This window comes from Staurois parvus, unplaced genomic scaffold (genome assembly GCF_062004578.1).
Source record: "Staurois parvus isolate SC_StPar_1 unplaced genomic scaffold, SC_StPar_1.0 ptg000229l, whole genome shotgun sequence".
Taxonomy (NCBI): Eukaryota; Metazoa; Chordata; class Amphibia; order Anura; family Ranidae; genus Staurois; species Staurois parvus.
The window spans coordinates 816,440-833,725 of NW_028318025.1; the positions used below are offsets into that span (position 1 = coordinate 816,440).

The window sequence follows — 17,286 nt, forward strand, 5'->3', positions numbered from 1 at the left end:
TGGAAGATGAGTCCATAAGAGGGTTACCCAGAACATTAAAATCACCACCTATGATGAGTCTGCCTTGTTTATACTGCGAGATGACTTTGTAGAGTTTGCTGTAAAATTGCATCTGTTTATTATTTGGACCATATATGTTCACCAGGGTGTGGGTTAAGTCATTTATTTGGCAAATCAAGACATGGTAGCGTCCTTGTGGGTCGGCTATGCTGGAAATAGTGCGAAATGAGAGAGAGTCATTAATGGCCGTGATAACTCCATTTTTCTTTTTGATGTTGGTAGCCATGAACAATTGAGAAAAACGGTGGAGATATAGCTTAGGGGTCTTCTCAGTAGCAAAATGTGACTCTTGTATGAAAAGAATGTCTGCTTGGGATTTTCGGGCTTCTCTGGAGAGCATTGATCTCTTGAAAGGAGAGTTTAGGCCTCGGACGTTGAGAGATGTAATGTTAATCATTAATAAATCTATTTGCTAGGTATCTGTTCAGTTGGGTTGTTGTTTGAGAGAGCATTGACTCAGTAGTTGTCTTGCTGAGGAGGAAAGTAATAGTGTAACTATGGTATATAGTAGGCTCGATTGGAGAGGCAGAATGCATTTTCCTTGTAAATTTGAAGGTTGTGGAACTTGTGGCATAGATGCGTAGCTGGTTGTGTCTTAAAGGGAGAAGGATAAGGAAGTAAAGAATGATAAAAAACCACTTGCGTAAGACGCAAGTAAACCGAGTAGCATGCATTGCTACTACAAAGATGGGGGGTATGAACAGGCTTTGACCTCCTGAAGGGTCATGCCAACTGTAAACTGGTGTAGTAATCTTCGTCGGATCTAGGCCGATCGCCAGATATTGATATATCAAAAGGTGGCCTCTGGAGGGAGATGCAGAAGCGCTTGATAACAGAAATTGTCCTGGTGCCCGTTATGATGCTTCCATATTTTGGATAGAGCCAGGTGCATTTTCTTGTGGGTCTGCGGGTAGGATATTCCAGACTTTGAGTAGGTCTAAGCCTGCTGCTAGGGATTTGATAGTATAGATCCTGCCTTGTTGTCGTACCGTTCGTTTTGTGGGGAAGCCCCATTGGTATGCTATACCATGGTTTCTCAAAGCTTTAGTAATAGAGACCATTTTTTTCCTGTGAAGAAGTGTGGCTTTGGACAGGTCTGCATATAATTTGAGGTTTGTGTGGGATGGCGGTAATGGTGGAGGGTTTCTGGCCGTCGTCATAATTTTCTCTTTGACGTGGTAGAAATGTATGTGGGCTAGTACATCTCTTGGAATAGATGCCGCCAAGAATGTGGGTTTAGGTAACCGGTGAGCTCGATCAATCGCCAGTTCTACATCAGAGAGTGACGGAATAAGGATTTTAATGAATTGCTGTAGGTAAAGTAGCAGTGAATCGTTGGTAACTGATTCCGGGATCCCTCTGAATTTAATATTGTTACGGCGTGATCGATCCTCTAAGTCGGCTAACTTGAGGTTGATTTGTTCTATATCAGATGAGTGGTCTGCATGCGCGTTAATCATGTCATTGTGAGCCGTGATTATGTTACCCATGCTAGATTCAATATGGCAAATTCTGTGTTCTTGTCGTTGTATTGCGTTAGTAATTTGATTTAATGATGCAGAGATGTCATTGTGCAGTGTTTGACGTAGTGACGCTAGCATATTTTTCATGCATATTTCTGTTAGTGGTTGGTCCGCTGCTGGAAATGCGTCTATGTGAGGCAGGCTTATTTGAGGTGACTGAGGAGGAAGGTTTGAGGCCTGATATGAGGGGTCAGGGTCCTGGTCAAGTCGTGGCCGAGATTTGGCAGGGCTGCTAGTCGTGGGGGACATTGGGGGTGACAACTCACCAGGGTCCCCTGGGTATAGCTGGTGTTGCAGCCTCGGATCCGCTTGCTGGGCCCTGTAGTCCTCCTCGTGGCCGCCTCCTTCCCCCTGCTTATGTGAATTGCGGGCGCCATCTTGGATTCCCGGCATGACAGCCGGGAAGAATTGAGTGAGTTTCTCCGGCTGCTCCGGTGTTTTCCTCCTGCGGGGCATGACTCGTGAGGTGCGGGCACGCTTCAGGGATGTAGCTGAGGTAATTTCCCCCTCCAGGGCTGGTGTGTGCCGCTACGATACTGGCAGATGGACGGAGCTCACTTTACAGCGCGTCCATCTCGTAGCCGGCCGCGCATGCGCCCCAACTCTGGACCTTTTATCTGCTCGTTGTAATTGGGATAATGAAGGAATAACACACACCTGGCCATGGGACAGCTGAGAAGCCAATTGTCCCATTACTTTTGGTCCCTTAAAAAGTGGGAGGCACATATGCAAACTGTTGTAATTCCTACATCGTTCACCTGATTTGGATGTAAATACCCTCAAATAAAGCTGACAGTCTGCGGTTAAAGCACATCTTGTTTGTTTCATTTCAAATCCATTGTGGTGGTGTATAGAGCCAAAAATGTTAGAATTGTGTTGATGTCCCAATATTTATGGACCTGACTGTAAGTTGCAAGTCTCCTTCTGCTCCACCTCTAACAAGCAGGAAGAGCCTTATCTCATAAACTTAAAGGTCGCAGAATCAAATCAAGAATACCTTTTCTTTATGACTCCACTTCCAATAACAACATTTTTAATCCCCAAAACATTGCAGATACCTTTAGTACCAACTATAGTTCACTATACAATATAAAACTGGATGATTTCATACACCAAGTCTCTCTAGACGAAATTACCACTTTTCTTGAAAAAATCAAACTCCTTACCAGGGGCGGACTGACAACTCATGGGGCCCCCGGGCAATAGGGGATCATGGGGCCCCTGTGTCCTTGCCCAAACTCAAAAAAGCCTATGAAAATGGTACCAGGGGCATCTCACGGGGTCCCCTACTGACCCCAGGCCCTCGGGCAGTGCTCTAGTTTCCAAATGGTCAGTCCACCCCTGCTCCTTTCCTTATCTGAGACACAACTCAGCTCTCTTAATGCGCCGTTCACCCAACAAGAACTGACCTCGATAATCCGAAATCTTCCCAATGGCAAATCTCCTGGGCCTTATGGCCTAACAAGTGAATACTACAAAAAAGTCCTCTCTATTCTAACACCTCATTTATAAGATCACTGCCTCCTCCTCATCATTTCCCCCAGAGATGCTCCAAGCCCTCAAAATAACATTTCCGAAGCAGGAAAGGAGCCTACCTCCCTGCAAAACTTTAGGCCAATTTCCTTATTAAATCTAGATATGAAAATTTATGCTAAACTAATAGCCATCAGATTGAACAATATTCTCCCACATTTGATACATCGAGACCAATCCGGCTTTACAAAATGTTGTCAAACCTCAGACGCAACCATATGATTAATAAATCTTATATATTACTCTGAGATCTCTTTCTATGTTGGAGGAACTGCAGGAAACCTGGGGACATTATTCACATCTTTTGGCTTTGTCCACTCCTAATCAACTTCTGGTCTACGATTTTCCAAATTATATCTACTATTTCACAGTCTCATGTTTCCTCTAATCCAGATCTATTGTTACTGAATTTACATATTGAAACTATTAATCCCCATGTCAGACACTCTGTCACTCACATCCTTCTGTCAGCCAGACTGAGCATCACGAGATCCTGGAAAAATTCTCACCTGCCCACAGTGTTTGATGCTCTTATTTGAGTTCTAAAAACACTGCTCTTATGAGCTTATGATGGCCTCCAGCAAAGGTAAATATAAAAAAGTATTCTCCCTTTGGCAACCATGGCTCAGATGGTACCAAACACACTCACCTGTGTAAACCCCTTACTCTTGTAGATTGTCCTCTGGCTGCTCCCTTTAACCACTTACCCTCCTTCCTGACCAGGCCATTTTTTGCGTTATGGCGCTGTGTTACTTTAACTGAGGATTGTGCAGTCATGCAACGCTGCACCCAAATTAAATTTATGTCCTTTTTTTCCCCACTAATTGAGCTTTCTTTCAGTGGCATTTAATCCCAATACGTGTAAATTAATTAGTTTATGTGAAAGTTATAGCGTTTACAAATGGCGGTATAGATACTGGGATATTTTTTTCTACTAGTAATGGCGGCGATCAGCGATTTTTAGCGGGACTGTGGGACTGCAGCAGACATTCTGACACTGGTGGGAACTGACTTGGTGTCACTGACATCTCCAGTGACACCAATACAGTCATCAGTGCTAAAAAAAAGCACTGACACTGTACTAATGGCACTGGGCAGGAAGGGGTTAATATGAGGGGAGATCAAAGGGTTAACTATGTGTAGGGAGTGTTTTACTAGGGGGCGAGGGGTGTGTGTTTCACTGTAATTACACTACTCTGGATGGTTGTGCTGTTAGTAAACAACACAGCCTTCCTCCCTGTCGGAAATGCTTGGTAATCACCATCCAAAACCCAGTGATTGACAGCCACGGCAGTGCGGTTAGGGCACGCACATGGCTTGCACGCTCCCCCTACCTGGAAGTGCAAAATCACATACTGTATATATGCGTGATTTTTCAATCCTTCCCCTGCGGGGAAGCGGTTAAGTTATGAAACACTGCGCCTTCCGGGTGGTGTGGGGTGTTTAGCAGCCACCGTAACTCATATATATATATGCACGCTTTTCAATATTCTACATTTTCCGAGTTTATTAAATATTTTAAGTGGTTTGGGAGATAGGAAAGGAAGAGAAAAGAGGCAGAACCATAGTCCTTGACATGCACAGGTCAATGTACCTGCCTGCCCCTAGACAGGAGAAATGTAAAACAGAGGGTTCTTTCTTAATGGAAGTTCTTGAGTCCTGCTGATTTGGCATTTTTATCTCCTAGCTATAAGCAAGTACTGCACAAATCTGAGTAAAATAGAAAACAGAATGTTTAAGGTATGTCCTGTTTATTGTCTCCTTGAAAGCTCAGCTTAAACCTAAATGTTTTTATTTTATTTTAAGCCAAGTAAGCAAGGATATGACCACTGTCAGTGCCCTATCTTCAGTTCTTGTGATGAATTTATGGGAACAGGAAGTGACAGCAAAATCCCTTTAATGAGAACAGCAACAAAACCATGTTGCAGCAGAGTGGGGAAGGTTACTTTTTATTATTTATTTATTTATCGAGTTCATATAGCGCCAAAGGGTTTGCTCAGCGCTGTACAATAGAGGGGGGGACAATACATGAAACAGTACTGTAACATCAACCAGGACACAAGGGGTAAGAGGGCCCTACTCTTTCGAGCTTACAATCTAGGAGGGAGGGGGTAGAGGTACAGGAGGAAATGGCTGTGGGGGATGGAGTGGAGGGAAGGGCAGCGGCTGTTAGGTGAGGGTGGGGTAGGCTTCCCTGAAGAGGTGGGTTTTCAGGGAGCGCCTGAAGGTGAGGAGGGAAGGTGACAGTCTGATGGATTGGGGTAGTGAGTTCCAGAGGATGGGGGAGGACCTGGAGAAGTCTTGCAGTCGTGCGTGGGAGGAGGAGACCAGGGAGCAAGATAGAAGGAGGTCCTGTGAAGAGCGAAGGGTACAGGTAGGGTGGTACCTGGGAATCAGGTCGGTGAGGTAGTTAGGGGCAGTGTTGTGAATGGCCTTATAGGTCAGAGTGAGCAATTTGAATTTAATGCGTTGGGCCATGGGGAGCCAGTGGAGGGAGAGGCAGAGGGGGGTGGCAGAGGTGGAGCGGCTGGTGAGGTGGATAAGTCTGGCAGCTGAGTTCAGGATGGCCTGAAGCGGGGAGAGTTTGCACTGGGGTAGGCCGGTGAGGAGGGAGTTGCATTAGTCAAGGCGTGAGATAATCAGGGAGTGTACGAGTAGTTTAGTGGTGTCTGGGGTAAGGAGGGAGCGTATCTTGGCGATGTTCCGGAGGTGGAGCCTGCATGTGTTTGTAAGTGATTTGATATGAGGTTGAAAGGAAAGGTTTGAGTCCAGACCTTGGCTTGGCTTGCTGGGCGGGATTGATGGTGGTGTTGTTGGTAGTGATGGAAAGGATGGGGGGGGGGCGCAGGCTGGGGGGAAGACGAGAAGCTCGGTTTTGGAAAGGTTGAGCTTGAGGAAATTGAGCGACATCCAGTCAGAGATGTCGTTTAGGAGGTGAGTGATGCGGGCGGAGAATGTGGGGGTGAGGTGAGGGGTGGATAGGTAGATTTGAGTATCATCAGCGTAGAGGTGGTAATTGAAGCCGTGGGAGTGTATGAGTTTGCCAAGGGAGGAGGTGTAGATGGAGAAGAGAAGGGGTCCAAGGACAGAGCCCTGGGGGACCCCAACAGAGAGGGGGAGGGAAGAGGAGGTGGCATCGTTGTAGGAAACGCTGAAGGAGCGTTGGGATAGATAGGACGAGAACCAAGAGAGAGCGGTGTCTCTGATGCCAAGGGAGAGTAGTTTATTAAGGAGGAGGGGGTGGTCGACTGTGTCAAAGGCCGCGGAGAGGTCTAGGAGAAGGAGGACAGAGTAGTCGCCTTTGGCTTTGGCGGTTAGTAGATCGTTGGTGATTTTGAGGAGGGCAGTTTCGGTGGAGTGTAGGGGACGGAAGCCGGACTGTAGTGGGTCAAGGAGGTTGCTGTCAGTTAGGTGGGTGCTTAGGCGATCGAAGACCAAGCGCTCAAGGAGCTTGGAAGTGAGTGGCAGCAGGGAAATTGGTCTGAGGTTGTTGAGGTCAGTGGGGTCCAGGGAGGGCTTTTTGAGTATGGGGGTGATGTGCGCATGTTTTAGGGGGGAGGGGAAGACGCCAGTAGAGAGGGAGAGATTGAAGATGTGGGTAAGGGAGCGGATGAGGGAAGAGGGGGGTGACCGGAGGAGTTGAGAGGGGATAGGGTCCAGGGGGCAGGTAGTGAGGCGGGCTTCTGAGAAGACTCTGGTGACTTCCTCAGTGGTGGTAGGGCTGAAGGAGTGCAGTGATGGTAGGCAGGGCCTTGGGTGTGGTGGGGGGCAGTGCCGTTGCGAGGTCAGAGGAGGGGAGAGATGAGGGGGTGATGGAAGGGGGGAGGCTAGATGGGGGGTAGATTGCAAGTTGACTATGTCCTTGCGGATTGCATCAATCTTGTTGTGGAGATGAGTGGCAATCTCGTGGGTGGTAAGTGAGGTACTGAGTGGAGGAGGGGGGGAGAGAGCAGGGAGTTGAAGGTGGAGAAGAGTCGGCGAGGGCAGGTGGAGAGGGTGTTGATCAGGTTAACGAAGTAGGCCTGCTTGGTGGCGTGGAGGGAGGAGGTGTAGGTGAGGAAGGCAGATTTGTAGAGGGAGAATGCATTAGGGGACCTGGTTTTGCGCCATAGTCTCTCCAGCGCACGACTGCGACGTTTGAGGCATTTAGCATGGTCGTTCTGCCATGGTTGGAGCGGTCTGGGTTTGATGTTGCGTGTGGTTAGGAGTGCCAGAGAGTCTAGGGTAGCTGATAGTGAGTCGTTTTACGCGGTGGTGGCTAGGTCAGGACATGACAGTGGAAGGATGCTGTCGTGTAAGCGGTCGGCAGCCAAGTGGAGGAGGGCCGGGTGCAGGTTGCGGAGGTTGCGGCTGGTGATGGTTTGGCGCTCTGGGGGGGGGAGTTAGGGGAAGGGGAGATGGAGAACGTGAGGAGGTGGTGGTCGGAGAGAGGGAAGGGGGTGTTAGTGAAGTGGTTAAGGGTACAGAGGTGGGAGAAGACGAGGTCCAGGGTGTTCCCATTGATGTGGGTGGAGGATTGAGTGTATTGTGTGAGCGCGAAGGAGGAGGTTAGGTGGAGGAGTTGGGAGGTAGCTGGGGTGTTGTCGTTGTCGTTGATGGGGATGTTGAAGTCCCCGAGGATGATGGTCGGTAGCTCAGAGGAGAGGAAGAAGGGAAGCCAGGCGGCAAAGTCATCCAGGAAGCGGGCTATGGATCCGGGGGGCCTTTAGATCACTGCGATCCTTAGGGGGGTGGGTGAGAAGAGTCGGATGCAGTGAGCCTCGAAGGAGGAGAAGATTAGGGAGGGGGGGTTAGGGAGGACCTGGAAGGTGCTCAGCGGTGATAGGAGCAGGCTGACACCACCACCTTTGTGACCGCTCAGTCTTGGTGAATAGGACCAGAGGAGACCTCCATGGGAGAGTGCCGCAGGGGAGGTAGTGTCAGTGGCCTGTACCCAGGTTTCGGTGATGGCTAGGAGGTTGAGGGAGTGGGAGATAAAGAGGTCATGGATGGCAGTTAGTTTGTTGCAAACCGAACGGGCGTTCAGAAGTGCAACCGAGAGAGGGGGGATGGATGCGGGGAGGAGGTGCACAGGTATGAGGTTGAGGGGGTTGCGGCGGCTGGCGGGGGCAGGGGGGTCCCTGGAGGGGGGGTTCCTGGAGGGGGGGAGAGGTGGTGAGGGGCCAGGGTTCGGGGAGATGTCCCCAGCGGATAGGAGAAGGGTGAGGAGGGTGGCATGGGAATGGGAGGTGCAGGAACGTGTGGGTCTGGTAGTGGTGGCACGTGGGTCGACCGGGGAGTGGAGTACCAGGAGGAGGTGGTGAGTGCCGTAGTGGGGAGAGGGCAGAAGTGAAGGGGCAATGTAGAGCTGTTTTGGGGGGTGTTATTGATATATGTGCTTTCCTGTGCCAGTTTACCAGTTTTTTTGCTTTTTGCTATGAGTTCATGACCCAGGGGGACATTGTGGAAATATGTCAGCACCTTGTATGATTCCAACTCTGTTTCTGCATCAAACTTTAGTGTATAACCTGTAGACAATCTCCAGTGAATGGTGAAAGAATCTGCATCCTTAGATAACCTTAGCTACACCAATACATTTACCTAATCTATTTAATAAGATTTAATTTAAAAATTATAATTAAACAGGAACATACTGTGTTTTACAAATCCCTTCTGCCTGTAACCTTTAAGGCCACTCCATTTGCCTTAATTAAAGGTCCAAACAGATGAACATGCAGTAAGTAAATCCACCATTGTGTGAACCAACAGTTTAAGCCTAATGATGAAATGATACAATACCCAGTAGAAAACAGTTGCTGTACTGAACCTTATCTTCAAAACAATCATAAGTTAGGCAGCAGCTGGCTTAAAACATACTGATGGGCCTGAGACATTAATATTTCTCATAGGATGTATAATTCTATTCTTAAAGACCATATGTTGACTAAATACACAAATCTACATGGCACTAATCCATCTATATGGCAATTATATATTGCCATGCAACGTTTTTAAGACACAATTCCTATTTAAGATACTGTCTTAAGCTAGTTACAAAATGCATTCACAAAAGGGCTTGATATGTACAGTAATTATTACCATCATCGTTTTTTTTTTTACTAAGACATTAGACTGACCTGTTCTATGTGACACTTCAGGCTTTGATCAGGGTAACACCACATGTGGCGTTTATTCAGTGGCCCCAGAGGAGCAATGTACAAACAGTATGTGGCATCCAACAATTCTTTTATGGAGCATAGGCTGGATTTGGATGTTTATTGGCATACATTTGATCAAGTTGTTGAGATAATGGAGCCAGCTAGTGCTGCAAAGTGCCAGAGGTACACCCAAGGATAATGCTGCTGAGATTGTGGATTTATTCCATCATTTATATATATATATATATTGATGCTATACTGACGTCCTATAGCATAGAAGTCTGCTTTCTGTTTGCACACTTGAAGGTGGTGGAGCACTTGGGGAGGCACTATCAGTGGCTGGAAATTTCACAGCACCAGCTTGGGATAATTTTGAGGACTATACATTTACTGTTGGACTTTTATTTATTTATTCATGCAGTATTGCACTTTATTTACTTTATATGGTGTATGAAATGTATTCATTTATGTATTTTCACATATATTTTTTAGTTCATGAATTGTTACATTTATTGCTTCCATCACATGCATGTATAAATTAGTTTGTGTGTTTATTTATTTATTTATTGAGTTTCACATCATATGATTGATCAGATTTCTATTGAGTTATCACATTATAATTAAAGAGACAGCACATCTCCATATCTTCTGTCCTATATTTTGCCAGAGTTAAATGCTACATAACAGATGCTCAAAACGTATACTGGGGCCTTTTAGCCTGACACAAAGAGGTCTACTTATAAAAAAAAGTCGTTGAATAGTAGTTCTCACAGTAAAAGTACATTTAAAGTACAATAAAAGTAAATTTGTTCTGTGCAGAAGGGGAAAAAAGAATGTTATTTGGCTTTCTTATGCTAGTCCAGTGTTTCTCAACCTTTTTTCAGTCAAGGCACCCTTTAAAATTATGGACAATTTCAAGGTACCCTCTAAAATTATGTAAAGTCCAGAGGCACCTTTTAAAATTATGGACAGTACTGAGGCACCCCATTCTAAAATGTGAAAAACGATTCTAGTAGTTTTATATAACGCAGCAACATCCACACATGTAGGACACCCATTGCTAGAGGTGATTTATTCTTCCAAATCAAATACACTTTTTCACACTGGTCCTGACTGGTATTATTATTATTATACAGGATTTATATAGAGCCAACAGTTTGCTCAGCGCTTTACATTATAGGTATTACAGTGTTTACTCCATCACTGAGCTAATGTGACCCCAGCACTGATGGAGAGGGGCAGGGGAGGGTCAAACAAGGATACTGTGCAGGCAACTGACATCTTATCAACTGCTGATGTCATTGGTTGTCAGGACGCTGGAGGCTAGAAGGTTGTAACGGCATACAATGAAAACTTGTGGCTTTGTGTAACTAAAAGTCAGGATTCTTCTACCCACTGGCTTGTATACAAGTTTTGAGCAACTTTTAGACATTTTGCCAAGGCACCCCTGAAGAAACATCAAGGCACCCCGGGGTGCCTGGGCACCCTGGTTGAGAAAGACTGTGCTAGTCAAATAGTTTTGATTTTTTCCATTTAAAATGGAAAATAGTACATTTACCACTAGATGGCACTCACTAGGGACCTAAATGTCCCTTTTTCCATTTTAAATCAATGAATAATAATAAATACAATTAAACCAGCACTGGAAACGCCTAATATTATTTTTTCCCCCATTTGAATAAATGCACCTGAACTTTCACAGGTAGAATTGCTATCCAATAGTTTTTTTTTTAAAACAGGGAGATGGTTAATAAGGTGGCAGTTTTGCTCTAACAAGGAAATACTACAACTAAATAACAGTACACAGTATTATACTTGAGAAGTAAAACTGCAATATTATAATAATGTAATGTAATGTAATGTGACTGGTTCTGTTTAAAGTATATGTCAAGGCAAAATATAAAAAAGATGCAGTACATTTCTGCGCTCCTTTCACATTTCACAATGTTTTATCCCTTAAAACACCCTTCAGGTAAGGAAGAATAATTGCTGATCTGCAAAGTATGCACTCAACTCCTGCATTCGATTGGGGGGCTGACAACACAGAGCATTTTGGTGAACTAAGTGGTGTCAGCTGTATGTGCTTTTGTTAAACTACTCAAACCCTCCCACTGTACTGTCTCTCAATAGAAATTAGAGTGCTAGTAAACTCTACTTTGTCACTTTTACCTACAGGTAAGCTTGTTAGGGCTCGTTCACACTAGGCTGTTTTGCCAACGCTTGCCAAACGCCCCTATAGCGTTTGGCAAGCGTTGGTCCGGTGTTTGCGGAGCGTTTTTAACGCTCGGCAAACGCTCCGCAAACGCCGCATGCACGGTTTAGCGGCGGTTGCTAGGCGTTTGCCGAACGTTAATAACGCCCCACAAACGCCTATAATGCATTTGAGTGGTGTTACCGCTCCGCAAACACCCCGCAACCGCGTCGCAACCGCACCGCAAACGCCGGCCGGGCGTTTGTGGAGCGGCACCATAGACGAGAATAGGAGGCTTCAAAGCCTCCTGACTCGACCAGAGGCGTCCGTTTTGCCGTGACACAACGCGACGCGACGCAAACGCTCCTGTTAGAACAGCACCATGTGCTGTAATGTGCAGAATTGGCAGAGGCGTTTGGGAAGCGGTAAAAACGCTTCCCAAACGCCTCTCTGCCGCCTGCACACAAGGCTAGTGTGAACGTAGCCTAATAAAGTTTACCTGTAGGTAAAATGAATATCTCCCAAATGTGCACTGTTTAGGAGATATTTGCATGTTCTGCAGCTGGTAACGTCACCAGCACATAAGCACTGCACTCTGAATTGAGGGCACAGTGAATGTGCTGTCAATCCAGAGCTCTGTGCCGCAACCATGACTCTAGCCGGAGCCTCAAACCTAGAAGGAAAACCAGGTGAAGATGGAAGCCCTGTCAGCGGTGACAGCTCTGCTGGAGGGCTTTGTTTTACAGGTAAGTCTTCATTGTGTTGTGATGCATACTAGCACATTATGCCATTAATTTTCAGGAGAAGTGGCTTTTTTTTATCTGACTTTATTACCTCTTTAATCATTCTGTAGTTTCAGAGAAAAACAAGGAGAAATACCTTTTCCCCTGGAGGTAATACAGGGAGAATGCACATGACAAAGGACAGCTTTGAATTTCTGATAAGATCAGCCAGGTTTTTATTTTGCACTTTTCAAACATTTTAAACTTATATAATGGTATATTTAACAAACCAAACGGGAGAAAATAAGAAAAGTTAATTGTTATGGCCTGGTAGCCATTGCCACCGGGACACAGGAGTTGATTTATTATTTGCAAGTAGGCTGTTCACTTTGCAAGTGCATTTTCACTTTTTTTTTGCCAATTTGCAGTTCATAATAACTCTCTTAATCCCTGAACTTATCTTGCAAAGCCTGTATGCCCAAGGTTTATTGTCTATGTTTACAAACTTTGTCCAGTGCTACCCTTCTATTAGATAATTTACTAAAGGAGATGAAAATGTTCCCTTTAAAGGAGTGAAGAGTGCCTTCAATTCTCCAATCACGTACAGATAGAATAATTGAACAAAAATGTGCTTTTTATATGATTGGATAATTGGGGAGAATCTTCACTCCTTTTTGTGTGAATATCCTTAACTTCTTTAGTATATCAGCCTAATCGTGTATCTAAAGCAAAAATGTTTTTTTCATTTTGTACATCATAGTTTTTTTTTCCATGTGTGTTCCATCACAGAGAAATCCCTTTACTTTCTTTCCTGAAGACCCTGTAGAAAGTGAGAGGATTCTATATTCTTGTACTAGAAAAACTCAAAACCTGGATAGAGAGGATGAATCTCACCAACAGCAACAGAAATAGAAAAAAAAACTGACAGGGATTCCAGTCCTTCCTCACACTGCCGAAACTGAAAAAAAGTTTTGCTGCTAGAATTAAATTCATGAACTTCATGAATGTTTAGTTCAAACCCAAGCATTTATTTATATTAATCCATTGCTTATTGAAACAGATAATTTAATCTAAATATAACTGTGATTAATGTTCAGTATTCAGACCAAGCAGGAAGGAGGGGTTGTTTATCTAGGAATATTTATGTTTGTTGTTAAACTAATTCAGCTCTAAAATCTCTTTGGATCATGTTCTATTTTGTTTGTAGCTTGGATTGTATACATCAAAGCAAAACCACAAACACATGATAAGGGAAAATGAAAAATGTAATTGAAAAGTTGCTTTTTGGCATATTACCATACTTCTTTAGGTTCCACCTTTTTTCTCCTAACCTGAACTGGTATTTAAATTCTCTTTGTGTATTGCTGTACTTCCTTCTGTGCTATTTGCTAAAAACCTGAACCTGCTAGACTTTAAAGCCCCTATTGATATTCACTATTTGGCATGATGAAGTTATATAAAATATATAGCATCAGAAATCTAGCATGCTGACACAGTTTATGTAACTAAAAGAACTTTGCATTTGTTGTAAAGGCAAATATTACAAGATCAAATGTAATGGTAAACTCAGTTATTCAGTAGATAGGCTATTCAGCTAATCGACCCTTTTATAAAGTTTCAGACTGCCCATAGACTGCCAAACATTTATTATGTAAGATTAATTTAATATATACTATTTTGAATGGTAGCACTAATAATAATACAATAATAATAATAATAATAATAATAAGAAGAAGAAGAATAGATAATAAGAACAATATTCTTTTGAATACTGTTGATACTTCCTCTTGATATCAGCATATGACCTTATAGTTGTTACAATGCTGATTGTTTAGTAAATCCACAGACATAAATTCTTTGGCACCACTCCTATCAGTATAAGTTTACTCACTAGAGGTCCAACAGAGTTTGTGATGGGGGTATTTAATGGATCCCCAACAAGTTTGAGGTAGATGTACTTACTGGATCTTCAACCAAGACTGAGGTGGGTGTACTCACTGAATCTCCAACAGAGTTTGGGTTGGTTGTATTTACTGGGTCTCCAACAGAGTTTGAGGAGGGAGAGTACACTAAGTACAAGAAGTGAACATGTAGGTATACTACCTACCTAGAAGGAAGGGTGTGGAAGGCCACAGACACTCAATAATGCAATGTGTGCTGGTAATCAAGGCCAGTAACAGCACACAGCTGAGTCAACTCCTGGCCACTCTCACTGGCAGCTGACCATCCAATGCTAGCCACCTCAGCTTCAGGATTAGGCATTGACTTGGAGCTCTACCAAGACCTCTAAAGATTAATTGTCCCCAACTGACTTTCCATCATTTATTGACAACCAACTGACCCCCAAACATTTACTAACAATATAGCAATATACTGTATATATATTATGCAAACTTGAGTTTGGGCAGCATCTTACATTTCTGAACCATATAATTCCTCTTGCTAAAGAGAAATGACAAGAGAAATGGAGTAAAACGTTTATATGCACAGCTACTGTTACAGTCAGGTCCATAAATATTGGGACATCGACACAATTCTAACATTTTTGGCTCTATACACCACCACAATGGATTTGAAATTAAACTAACAAGATGTGCTTTAACTGCAGACTGTCAGCTTTAATTTGAGGGTATTTACATCTAAATCAGGTGAATGGTGTAGGAATTACAACAGTTTGCATATGTGCCTCCCACTTGTTAAGGGACCAAAAGTAATGGGACAATTGACTTCTCAGCTGTTCCATGGCCAGGTGTGTGTTATTCCCTCATTAGCCCAATTACAATGACCAGATAAAAGGTCCATAGTTCATTTCAAGTGTGCTATTTGCATTTGGAATCTGTTGCTGTCAACTCTCAAGATGAGATCTAAAGAGCTGTCACTATCAGTGAAGCAAGCCATCATTAGGCTGAAAAAACAAAACAAACCCATCAGAGAGATAGCAAAATCATTAGGCATGGCCAAAACAACTGTTTGGAACATTCTTAAAAAGAAGGAACGCACCGGTGAGCTCAGCAACACCAAAAGACCCGGAAGACCACGGAAAACAACTGTGGTGGATGACCGAAGAATTCTTTCCCTGGTGAAGAAAACACCCTTCACAACAGTTGGCCAGATCAAGAACACTCTCCAGGAGGTAGGTGTATGTGTGTCAACGTCAACAATCAAGAGAAGACTTCACCAGAGTGAATACAGAGGGTTCACCACAAGATGTAAACCATTGGTGAGCCTCAAAAACAGGAAGGCCAGATTAGAGTTTGCCAAACGACATCTAAAAAAGCCTTCACAGTTCTGGAACAACATCCTATGGACAGATGAGACCAAGATCAACTTGTACCAGAGTGATGAGAAGAGTATGGAGAAGGAAAGGAACTGCTCATGATCCTAAGCATACCACCTCATCAGTGAAGCATGGTGGTGGTAGTGTCATGGCGTGGGCATGTATGGCTGCCAATGGAACTGCTTCTCTTGTATTTATTGATGATGTGACTGCTGACAAAAGCAGCAGGATGAATTCTGAAGTGTTTCAGCAATATTGTCTGCTCATATTCAGCCAAATGCTTCACAACTCATTGGACGCCGCTTCACAGTGCAGATGGACAATGACCCAAAGCATACTGCAAAAGCAACCAAAGAGTTTTTTAAGGAAAAGAAGTGGAATGTTATGCAATGGCCAAGTCAATCACCTGACCTGAATCCGATTGAGCATGCATTTCACTTGCTGAAGACAAAACTGAAGGAAAAATGCCCCAAGAATAAGCAAGAACTGAAGACAGTTGCAGTAGAGGCCTGGCAGAGCATCACCAGGGATGAAACCCAGCGTCTGGTGATGTCTATGCATTCCAGACTTCAGGCTGTAATTGACTGCAAAGGATTTGCAACCAAGTATTAAAAAGTGAAAGTTTGATTTATGATTATTATTCTGTCCCATTACTTTTGGTCCCTTAACAAGTGGGAGGCACATATGCAAACTGTTGTAATTCCTACACTGTCCACCTGATTTGGATGTAAATACCCTCAAATTAAAGCTGACAGTCTGCAGTTAAAGCACATCTTGTTCGTTTCATTTCAAATTCATTGTGGTGGTGTATAGAGCCAGAAATGTTAGAATTGTGTTGATGTCCCAATATGTATGGACCTGACTGTAACAGTAGCTGTGCATATAAACGTTTTACTACATTTCTCTTGTCATTTCTCTTTAGCAATCCCTGGGTATCACTGAGAAATTCTGTGCAAAAATATATGTGAGGTTTCTTATTTATCCAGGTCATAGTATAGCTAGTAGTTAGTCACTTTGGGGTTTATTTACTAAAGTCGGAGAGTGCAAAATCAAGCTCACTTAGAAACCAATCAGCTTCCAGGTTTTATTGCCAAAGCTTAATTGAACAAGCCGAGGATATAAGCTGAGTGGTTTCTATGCAGAAGTGAGCCTGCATTTTCCATCTTTAGTAAATAAACCTCAGTAACATGGACTTTTTTCTGTAATGATGAAGATGTTTTGTAGGAATCGATTTGGTAAGCTAGGAAATGTCTTCATTGCAAAAATCAATTTTTATACTTGTACCTTTTCTTCCTTCATTCCTCCTTTCCCCATTGGCCTAAAATAACATAGTTTTTATTGGCTGAACCTAACAAAAAAAAAAAAACAACACAAAAACAAAAAACAATTCTAATCTTGGAAAGGAAGGGGCCAACTAACTTTATGTCTAATTTATATAAGTCTAATTTCCAGTCTGGGATTTTACATCTGTTATCTAGGAATCTCTAGAGAGCTGTAAGGTGAGACTGTGAGCATTAAAACGCTCACAACAGTCTCTATGCACAGGTACTGTTATATGTGATATCAAAAGGGATAGCATGGTTTACTTTAAACAGCCTTTACACAAACACTGGGGTTAATTTACTAAAAGTAAATAAACTGTGCACTTTGGAAGTGCAGTTGCACCAAAGCTTAGTAAATGAGGTAAAGCTTCACTTTGTAAAGAATACCCAATAACATGCAAGGAAAATAAAAAAACACAATTTTTGCTTGCATATGATTGGATGATGAAAGTCAGCAGCACTTTCCCTCATTTACTAAACTCTGGAGCAACTGCACTTGCATTGTGCACAGTATTTTTGCC

General features: G+C 43.6%; 1 protein-coding gene across 1 annotated transcript in view; it reads right to left on the reverse strand.

Annotated features, from left to right (window-relative positions):
* Positions 1-17,286, reverse strand: part of EDIL3 (EGF like and discoidin domains 3) — an 841,943-nt gene that overhangs the window by 16,010 nt on the left and 808,647 nt on the right. The window lies entirely within an intron of this gene.